The sequence below is a fragment of the Musa acuminata genome, chromosome BXJ3-8 (genome assembly GCF_036884655.1).
Source record: "Musa acuminata AAA Group cultivar baxijiao chromosome BXJ3-8, Cavendish_Baxijiao_AAA, whole genome shotgun sequence".
Taxonomy (NCBI): domain Eukaryota; kingdom Viridiplantae; phylum Streptophyta; class Magnoliopsida; order Zingiberales; family Musaceae; genus Musa; species Musa acuminata.
Genome location: NC_088356.1, coordinates 33,959,603 through 33,970,568, shown reverse-complemented (window position 1 = coordinate 33,970,568; position 10,966 = coordinate 33,959,603).

Genomic DNA, 10,966 nt, shown 5'->3' with positions numbered 1-10,966 from the left:
ATATGTACAATTTGGCATATTTACTTTTCTTTACGATGTGCAAGATAGCATTTCTTTATAATGTTCAAGATAGCACGTTCTACATCATGCTAGCTAGCAAATTAGATATGTCTAAGAAAGTAACTCTTGCTTCTTGAAATATGCAAGTTGCAAGCTAGCAAATTTTTGCTTCATTTGCAATGTTTGGGCTAGCAATTTTGCGTCCGTTACAAAGTGCGTTAGCATGTTTTGCATCTTCTTGACTTGTGCAAACTAAAGTTTGCCTCTTTTCATGATATGCACGCTAGAAATTCTTTCTCCCCCTTTATCATTGGCAAAAAGAAGGGAAGACCCTTTATGTCAATCTTCAGATTATAACAAAGGTAAAGAATTAATCCTTTTTCAATATGTTTGTGCATCATCCTAGTTTCAATTTTTAACATGCATAATTTTAAAACTTTACATTTCATTTTTCATGCACGATACGAAATATAAATCAATCATCATTATGAGCATATCATACATGATACTAAAATATTAAAAATTTTAAGCATTTATCAACATTTTTATCATGATACCAAACATTCATCATTTAGAGCATTCATGATACATCATTTTGGCAACATGATCATATCTTTTCAAATGATGGTATCTAAATGTCAAAATTCATTACATCCTATCATGCATGATCATTAACTTCTCATTTGTATTTCATGCATAATTTCATTTAATCACATTCAAAATATCAAGAGAATTTTGGTGATGAGATAAACATTTCATGAATACAAGGAATTTTATATAATAAAATTCAAGTCATAAATTCTCAAGATATCAAGTAGTATATCATGGTTAATTTGAACATATCATTTTCAGTGAATACCAAGAAGAATCATAGCATGGAAAAATCTTGATTCATAGAAAAATCTCATGTATCGAATATCGAGAAATCAAGATGATGATTAAAAATTTTCACAAGTTATATTCAAGAGAAAAATCATCATTCATTTTCAATTCATTCAATTTGTCAAATCAACATTTCTTGGGTATGTATGATATTAAAACATGGTTTAAATCTTCAACATAGAACATGCATAATTTCAAAAATTGAGGGAAGAATTTAATGGCACAAAGATTTCAACCATCTTATAAACAAATGAAGGATCAAGTCATGTATCCAAATCATGTATCCAAAATTCCATGAATCATTTCGACAAATCTCCTTTTAAATCATCAAAGGAAATCTCATGTTATTTCAAGAAATCAAGATCATGATTTTGATAAAACTCATTTTAAATTCAAGTCATCAAAATCTCAAAATTACTTTCAAGAGATTCAAAATGGCATAAATAATTTTATTGATCTCTTAGTGAAAAATCGATAAGGTAGGGATTTGAGAAGATTTCAAGAAAAATACTTTCCTCTCTTTTTGTTTCAACTTATTGATTGATTTCATACATGTTAAATCTTGTATTTTGATGATGAAATAAATTGATAATTGTTTATGATTTTAATCTATATTTTGAGTGATGCAGGATGCTTCAATCAGGATGAGACAATTAAAGCAGGAAAAATCATGTTGTGCCGGGGGAAAACATGTCAGAAGATTGGACGTTGAGCCGGAGGAACGGTCGACGCATCGACAAAAGGCTTCGAGCCATGGATTCGGGCATTGAGCTAAGAAGAGCGGATATTGCGCCAAAGACATTGAAGTTCCGGAGTCAACTAGCCGATTGGGCAATAGGCCGCAAGAGAGGACGATGCGCTGAAGAATCAGACAAAGCATCGAGGGACCAATGACATGCTAGACAACTTGATAAATGCTTATATTAATTGTCTAGATCGAAGTATGTTTTACATGTGCAGGATTAACTATGATAGCAAGGCATGAAGCAAAATAAAGTCCCAAAGTTAAGGATGCGACTTCGTTGGGAGTTCGAGAGTTCATCGGAAGTCCGGACGTTCGTCGGAAGTTCTAGAGGAACCAGCCGAGAAGTCTCGGAGCTTGCTAGAGAAGCTCATCGAAACAAGCCAAGAAGATCATCATGAAGTCCAGGAGCTTGCCAAGAGTCCACCGGAACTTTGCCGAGAGATCGTCGAAAGTTCGCCGGAAGCTCATCAGAAGAATAGACTTACAGACTTGTTTAGCTCAGATTATGCCTTAGATTTCGTAGTTAGCACGTAATTGGGCTTAGATTTGGGCCAACCCAATTAGGGGTTAGTTAGGCCCATGTAAGAACTTTGTTGGGCCCAATAAGATGCCCAAATAGTGCCCCAAGAATTCTCACCATCGTGGCATAGTCTTCGAGACTGTGTCACGCAGTGGTACTGCTAGTCTGGGCGATTGTACTACCCCTGGCAGGGTCCTAAGCGGTGGTACCGCTAGTCTGGGTGGTGGTACCACCCAGCACTGCCCCCTAGGCGGTGGTACCGCCCAGGGCAGTGTCAGCCAGACTGACACTAGGCGGTGGTACCGCCCGTGCCCGGGGAACCTGGGATGGGAAAGTTTTAGGCTCCAAGTTTGAATCAACTTGAAGCCTATAAATACCCCTCTCATCCCTGGTTAAAGCACACAAGCACAGAGAGATTAAAAGAGAGAAAACGTTACTGTGATCATAAGTGTATCCCCTCCTCTAGCTTAAACTTAGATTTCTGTTTAGAGAGGAGAGTGAGTGCTTGTAAGGGTTATCTCCTAAACCCGGTAAAAGGAGAAGTGGGGTGTAAAAGGTAATTGGCCTTCACCTATTGAAGGAAGGCCTCTAGTGGATGCTGGTGACCTTGTCGGAGGAGGAAGCCGAAAGTGGATGTAGGTCACGTTGACCGAACCACTCTAAAACTGCTGTGTTATCTGGTTTGCATTTCATTCCTGCTATTACCTTACTGCAAACTTCCTTAAGTGCTTACTACATTCAATTCATTACATACACTTTCAAGTTAAGTTTCCGAAATCAGTTTTTTATCGGAAACGATTTTATCACAACAAAGTTTTTGAAGACGTGATTTTTACTACTGCACTAATTCACCCCCCCCCCCCCCTCCTCTTAGTGCCGACCCCATTCCTAATAATTGGTATTAGAGCCTCGTGATTTCTCAGTTCATTTAATACCCAAGAGAAATGGCTTATTTCGATTTTCAAGATGAACTTTCTCTCATTTGTCCTCCCTTTTTCAATGGGACGGACTACACTTATTGGAAACTCGAATGAGAGTTTTCTTGCTTTCATTGGATTTAAATTTATGGAATATTATCAAGAATGGTTTTCGAATGTCTTCACTTCCAATGAACCATTGGAATGATTTGGAGAAGAAGATGTTTTCTTTAAATGCTAGAGCTATGAATGCTCTATTTTGTGCCTTAGACAAAAACGAGTTTAATCGGGTTTCTATGTGCGAAACGACTTTCAACATTTGGCATATTCTTGAAACCACTCACGAAGGCACAAGTAGATTAAAATATTCGAAAATCAACTTTTTAATGCATGATTTTGAACTTTTTCATATGAAACCAAGCGAAACCGTTGTTGACATGTACACCCATTTTACGGATGTCGTCAATGGTTTAAAAGCACTTGGTAGAAGTTTTTCGGATTTTGAACTTGTAAACAAGATTTTATGTTCTCTTTCTAAAGATTTGGATTCAAAAGTAACTGCGATACAAGAGGCTAAAAACCTAAACAACCTACCACTTGAAGAACTAATTGGCTCATTGATGACATATGAAATGGTGCACAATGCACATGATGAACATGATGAACAAAACCACCTTCCAAAGAACAGGAAGGATTTGGGACATAGAACAATTGAAGACCACTCGAGCATAAGCTCAAGTGATGGTGAACTTGAATTACTCATGAAATTTAAAAAGTTAATGAAACAAAAATTAAAGAACAAAAATAAAAAAAATACAACTACTTGCTTTGAACGCAAGAAGAAGAACACAAATTAGGATGAATCGAGCTCCTTCGAAGATGAGGAGAAAATCAACAAAGGCGAGGTGGCAAACTACGCCTTAGTGACTTTCGATAATGAGGTAATCGAAGCCCCCTTAATTTATTTCAAAATTACATGATGCTTTTCATGATGCATTTATTTTTTTATTTAGAATAATTATTTTTCTTGAAAATTACATGTTTAAAAATAAAAATGTAAAAATCATGATCATGCTAGTAATTTTAAAAATGATGATGAAAATTATATGTTTTATAATGGAATAAAATATTAAATATAAATCTAATAATGATTATATGTAAGTTTTTTCAAGAATGAATAATGTATATCTTGATGATTTCCGAATTTTAGTGAAACCATGCTTGATGTCTTAATGAAAATATTAAGAAGTTTGATATCATGCTTAATGATGATGCATGGCTTTTATATGGAAAACTAAGCGTGAAAAGTTGATTCACCTAAAAAGAAAAATGCTTTATGAAATCAATTTCGATGATGCATAATGATGTAATTATGTTTTGAAACTATGTTTTGATGTCATGCATAATGATCATGCTTAATAAATTTTGAAATTATGCATGATGATTTTCAAGTAATTTATGGTTTATTGATCTTGATGGTTTTTATGATGAAATTTATTTTTTGATCCTAAACGATTGATGATATATATTTTTTATTACCATAAAAAGGACAAAGGCATGCTTGTATGAAACAAACTAAAAAGAGAAAAGCTTTCTCTTAGAAAAATTTCTCTACTTTATTGATTTTTTCAAAAAGGAGATTAATCTATTTGTATCACTTTTGTGAATCTCTTGAAAATGATTTTGAAAATGTTTTTGATGATTTTGACAATTTGAATTTGAATGAGTTTCATCAAAATCACGATCCCGATTTCTTGGAATTACATGAGATTTCTTTTTCAATATCTCTTATTTGTACACCTATAATTTTTTGTCATTTTATTTAAAGAAGAGATTTACTATATGAATCATGTCTTTTGTAATTTAAGAGGTCTTATCTTTCATGACATGATGTCTTTGTATTTATGTATGCCTTGAAATAATTTAGAATGATGCATGCAATACTTATGCTTTTTATTGTGATGATATATGTGATGCATATGATGTGTTTCATGAATGCTTTAAATGATGAATGTTTGACATCATGATCAAAATGTTGATAAATGCTTAATATGTATGATATGCTCATAATGATGATTGATATATTCGGTATCGTGCATGAAAAATGAAATGTATGGTTTTGAAATTATGTATGTTTTAATTTGAAAATATAATGATGCACAAATAAGATTAATACTTACCTTTGTCATGATGTAGAAATTGATGTAAAGGGTCTTCCCTTCTTTTTGACAATGACAAAGGGGGAGAAATATTGCTAGCTTAAGATGCAAAACATACTAACTTGCACTTTGCAAAGGAAGAAAAAATTTGTTAGCTTGCAACTTGCACATTTCAAGAAGCAAGAGTTGCTTTCTTGAACATCTCTAATTTGCTAGCTAGCATGATGTAGAACTTGCTATCTTGAACATTATAAAGAAATGCTATCTTGCACATCGTAAAGAAAAGCAAATATGCCAATTTGCACATCTTTAAATTTGCTAGCTTGTATATTGTAAAAATTACATATCTAAAACTTGATAGCTTGAATGTTCTAAGTATGATGTAACACTTTAAATTTTCTAGCTTCAAATTGCATGATGATAAAACTTGATATTATGTTTTTTATGCAATGATTTGAACTTCTATGTCCAAACATATGAGAATTGAACTTCTCCTTTTTGTTAATGACAAAAGGGGAGAAGTATATTGATGTCATGCATGATTTGATCATGACATGTTTGCTTGGATTTATGAATCCAAGAGTTTCTATCAATAAGACATATTGATAGGGGGAGTTTGTTTAAACTCCGGGAATTTGGTTAACTTCGTCATGATTGGTTGTCATCATAAAAAACGGAGAGATTATTGAATCTTGTATTTTGATGATGAAACCAATTGTAATTGTTTATTATTTTAATCTATGTTTTGAGTGACATAGGATGCTTCGATCAGGATGAGACAATTAAAGCAGGAAAAATCATGTTGTGCCGGGGGAAAACATGTCAGAAGATTGGACGTCGAGCTAGAGGAACGGTTGACGTATCGACAGAAGGCTTCGGGCTATGGATTCGGGCATCGGGCCAAGAAGAGCAGATATTGTGCCAAGGATATCGGAATTCCGGAGTCAACTGACTGATTGGGCAATAGGCCGCAAGAGAGGACGATGCGCTGAAGAATCAAACGAAGCGTCGAGGGACCAATTTTGGCGTATATCACTTTATAACTATTGCATAAATGCATACATATATTATGATGTCCTTGGATTTGTGCAATGGGAATCGGATCGTGATGAGATCACGATAATGAGATCGATTCACCTTTAAACACATATCCTAAATAATCCCGGTCATAGGTTACTCGAGAGGGATATAGTGATAACCGGATAGACTGGTGTGCTGTATACCCATCCATATGATGATGGATGCAGCTGGTCTCATAGCTGCTTGTGTAGGGACACTAGGGATACAGTACAGGTGCTCATTGGAGAATGAGTTCACTGATTGATCCGCTTATGGAATACTGGATGGTTGATGATGCCTTATTGTCAAACAGTGATTCCGTAGTCCTAGTGGTATATCTGGTCCTTAGACTTGAGATACCAAGGATGTCCTGTATAAGTGCTCCACTCTTTAATACCAGACTTATAGGTTTGGTTGTCCCAGATCTAGTACAGCTGGTCATTGGGAGTGGTAGTCGACCTTACGAGGGCTATTGAGTGTCGATAGAGGATCATCTACTCTCGAAGTCATGAGAGAAATATCCCATGTGTTCTCGCTCAGACAAATCCCTGGCCAGGGTCATTCGGGTTGAGAGAGAAAGAGTTCTCCAGGAGAATCCGATTAGAGCGAGACTCGAGTAGAAACCGTATGGGTCTGACAACACCATGCTCGATATACGGTCTCTAGGATATTAGATGGATGAGGGATTATAGGTACACGGTAACTGAGGATAGACATGTCCAATGGATTGGATTCCCCTGTATCGTCTGTGGACTACGGCGTAGTGGCCTAGTACGTCCGTAGTCGATGAGTCGAGTGAATTATTACAGAGATAATAATTCATTGAGTTAGAAGGAGTTCTGACAGGTATGACTCACGGCCAGCTCGATATTGGGCCTAGAGGGTCACACACATATGGTAGGCATTGCGATGAGTAGAGGTTCGGATATAAGATATCCGACGGAGCCCTTGTCTTATTGGATGCAGATCCAATACCCACTAGGGGAGAACCCATTAGGGTTTGACAGGGGACCTCTATAAATAGGAGGGATTCAGAGCCCCATAGGCTAGAGAGCTTTTGCTTGCCTTTCCTATTCTCCTCTTCCTCTCCACCTTAGAGAAGGCCTGGAGTTTTGAGGAGCGTCATTGCAATCCTGCTGTGTGGATCACCGCTAGAGAGGAGGACGCTTGACCTCCTTCACCCTCTCCTAAGGATCTGCAAGGAAACAGGGATATACGATCTCCCTAGGTAACACAACCTACTCTATACGCAGTTTTAAGTTTCGCGGATTTTGCACACCAATCTTCGCACGATGACGAACATCTCTTTGGGAATCGGGGATTTTGTTTTCTTGTTCTTCCGCTGCGCATGTGATGTCGCCCCCAAGATTTCCCAACACTATCGACACTCAATAGCCCTCGTAAGGTCAACTACCACTCCCAATGACCAGCTGTACTAGATCTGGGACAGCCAAACCTATAAATCTGGTATCAAAGAGTGGAGCACTCATACAGGACATCCTTGGTGTCTCAAGTCTAAGGACCAGATACACCACTAGGACTACGGAATCGCTGTCTGACAATAAGGCATCATCAACCATCCAGCATTCCGTAAGCGGATCAATCAGTGAACTCATTCTCCAATGAGCACCTGTACTGTATCCCTAGTGTCCCTACACGAGCAGCTGTGAGACCAACTGCATCCATCATATGGACGGGTATACAGCACACCAATCTGTCCGGTTATCACGATGTCCCTCTCAAGTAACCTATGACCGGGATTATTTAGGATATGTGTTTAAAGGTGAATCGATCTCATTATCGTGATCTCATCACGATCCGATTCCCATTGCACAAATCCAAGGACATCACAATATACGTATGCATTTATGCAATAGTTATAAAGTGATATACGCCAAAATATAATAAGCAAAAAGATTCTGTATCAAGTCACACGTGCCATCACTCACGTGATTGGCTTGCTGGGCACCTATGACTAGCAATTACGTGTTAACTATGAAATCTAAGATATAATCTAAGCTAGACAAGTCCGTAAGTCTTGTTTCTTCCAGCAAGCTTCCGACGATCTTCTAACGAACTTCCGACGATTTCTTGGCAATATTCCGATGGACTCCCGACAAGCTCCTGGACTTCACGAAGATCTTCTTGGCGTGTTCTGACGAGCTTCTCTAGTAAGCTCCGAGACTTCTTAACTGGTTCCGACAGAACTTCCGACGAACGTCCAGACTTCCGACGAACTCTCGAACTCCCAACGAAATCGCATCCTTAACTCCGAGACTTCATTTTGCTTCATGTCTTACTATTGTAGTTAATCCTACATATATAAAAACATACTTCGATCTAGACAATTAATACTAAGCATTAATCATGTTGTCCAGCATGTCATTGGTCCCTCGATGCTTCGTCCAATTATTCGGTGCATCGTCCTCTCTTGCGGCCTATTACCCAATCGGCCAGTTGACTCCGCAACTGTGATATCCTTGGCACAATATCCACTCTTCTTGTCCCAATACCCGAATCCATGGCTCGAAGCCTTCTGTCGATACGTCGATCGATCCTCCGACCCAACGTCCAATCTTCTAACATATTTTCCCCTAGCATAACATGATTCTTCCTGCTTTAATTGTCTCATCCTGATCGAAGCATCTTGCATCACTCAAAACATAGATTAAATCATAAATAATTATCAATTGGTTTCATCATCAATATACGAGATTCAATAGAGCTAGCCGTGAGTCATACATGTCGGAACTCCTTCTGGCTCAATGAATTATTATCTTTATAATAATTCACTCGACTCATCAACTATGGATGTACTAGGCCACTGCGTCGTAGCCCCCAAACATTATAAGGTAATCCAATCCTTTAAACCTATCTGTCCTCAATTACCGTGTACCTAGAGTCTCTTATCTATCTAATATCTCGAAGATCATATACCTATACGGTTTCTACTCAAGTCTCGCTCTAATTAGATTCTCCCAGAGAACTCTTTCTCTCTCAATTTGAATGACCATGGCTATGGATTTGTTTGAGCAAGAATACATGAGATATTCCTCTCATGACATCGAGAGCGGATAATCCTCTATCGATACTTAATAGTTCTCGTAAGGTTTACTACTACTCTTAATTACCGACTGTGCTAGATTTGGAACTTCCAAACCTATAAGTTTGGTATCAAAGTAGAGTACTCATACAAAACATTCTTTGTATCTCAAGTCTAAGGACCAGGTACACCATGTTGAATCTCATAATTTGATGAAGAAATCAATTGATAGTGTTTATGATTTAATCTATGTTTTAAGTGATGCAAGATGCTTTGATCAGGGAGAGACAGTTAAAGCAGGAAGAATCATGTAGGGTCAGAGAAAAACATGTCAGAAAATTGGACATCGAGCAAAAGGATCGGTCGACGTATCGATAAAAGGCTTCAGGCCATAAGTTTGGGCATCGGGCCAAGAAGAGCATATATTGCACCAAGGAAATCGAAGTTGCGGAGGTCAACTAGCCGGTTGGACAATACGTCGTAAGAGAAGACGATGCACCGAACAATCGGACGAGGCGTCGAAGAACCAATGATGTGCCGGATAACATCTGATTAGCTTAGTATTAATTGTCTAGATCGAAGTAGGTTTTATATATGCAGGATTAACTATGATAGCAAGGTATAAAGCAAAATGAAGTCTTAGAGTCAAGGACGTGATTTCGTTAGGAGTTCGAGAGTTCGTCGAAAGTCCAGACGTTTGTCGAAAGTTTTACCAGAATTAACCGAGAAGTCTAGGAGCTTGCCAAAGAAGCTCGTCGAAACTCGCCAAGAATATCATCGTGAAGTCCAAGAGCTTGCAGGGAATCTGCTGGAACATTGCTGAGAGATCGTCCGAAGTTCGCTAGAAGATCGTCGGAAGCTCGTTGGAAGAAACCTAGACTTACAGACTTGTTTAGCTTAGTAATTGTCTTAGATTTCATAGTTAGTACATAATTAGGATTGAAATTGGGACAACCCAATTAGGGGCTAGTTGGGCCCATGTATGGACTGTGTTGGGCCCAATAAAAGGCTCAAATAATGACCCAACAGGTGGCACCATCGTGGCATAGTCTTCGAGACTGTGTTAGGCGGTGGTACCGCCCAGTGGCAGTGTCAAGCGATGGTATTGTCAGTCTGGACAGTGATATCGCTCAGACACAGTCTTCCAGGTGGTGGTACTGCCTAGTGTCAATGCTGCAAGCGGTGGTACCGCCCAACACAGATGGTGGTACCGCCAAGACCCGAAAAACTCGAGATAAGACGTTTTTAGGCTCCAAGTTTGAATCAACTTGAAGCCTATAAATACCCCTCTCATCCCTGGTTAAACTACATAAGTATTGAGAGTGAAAAAAGAAAGAAACCAATCTTGTGTGAACTCCTCTCATTCTTCTAAGTGTTAGAATAGTTTGAGAGAGGAGTAAGTGGGGGTGTAAGGGTTATCTCCTAAACTCGGTAAAAGGAGGAAGAGCTGTAAAAGGTGGTTGGTCTTTGCCTATTGAAGGAAAACCGATAGTGGATACTGATGGTCTCAACAAAGGAGGAATCGGGAGTGGATGTAGGTCATGACGATCAAACCACTATAAACTTGGTTTGCATTTACTTTAAGCAATTTACTTTTATAGCAAACTGCCTCTTATCCTTATTGTGCTTTTACTATGCCTA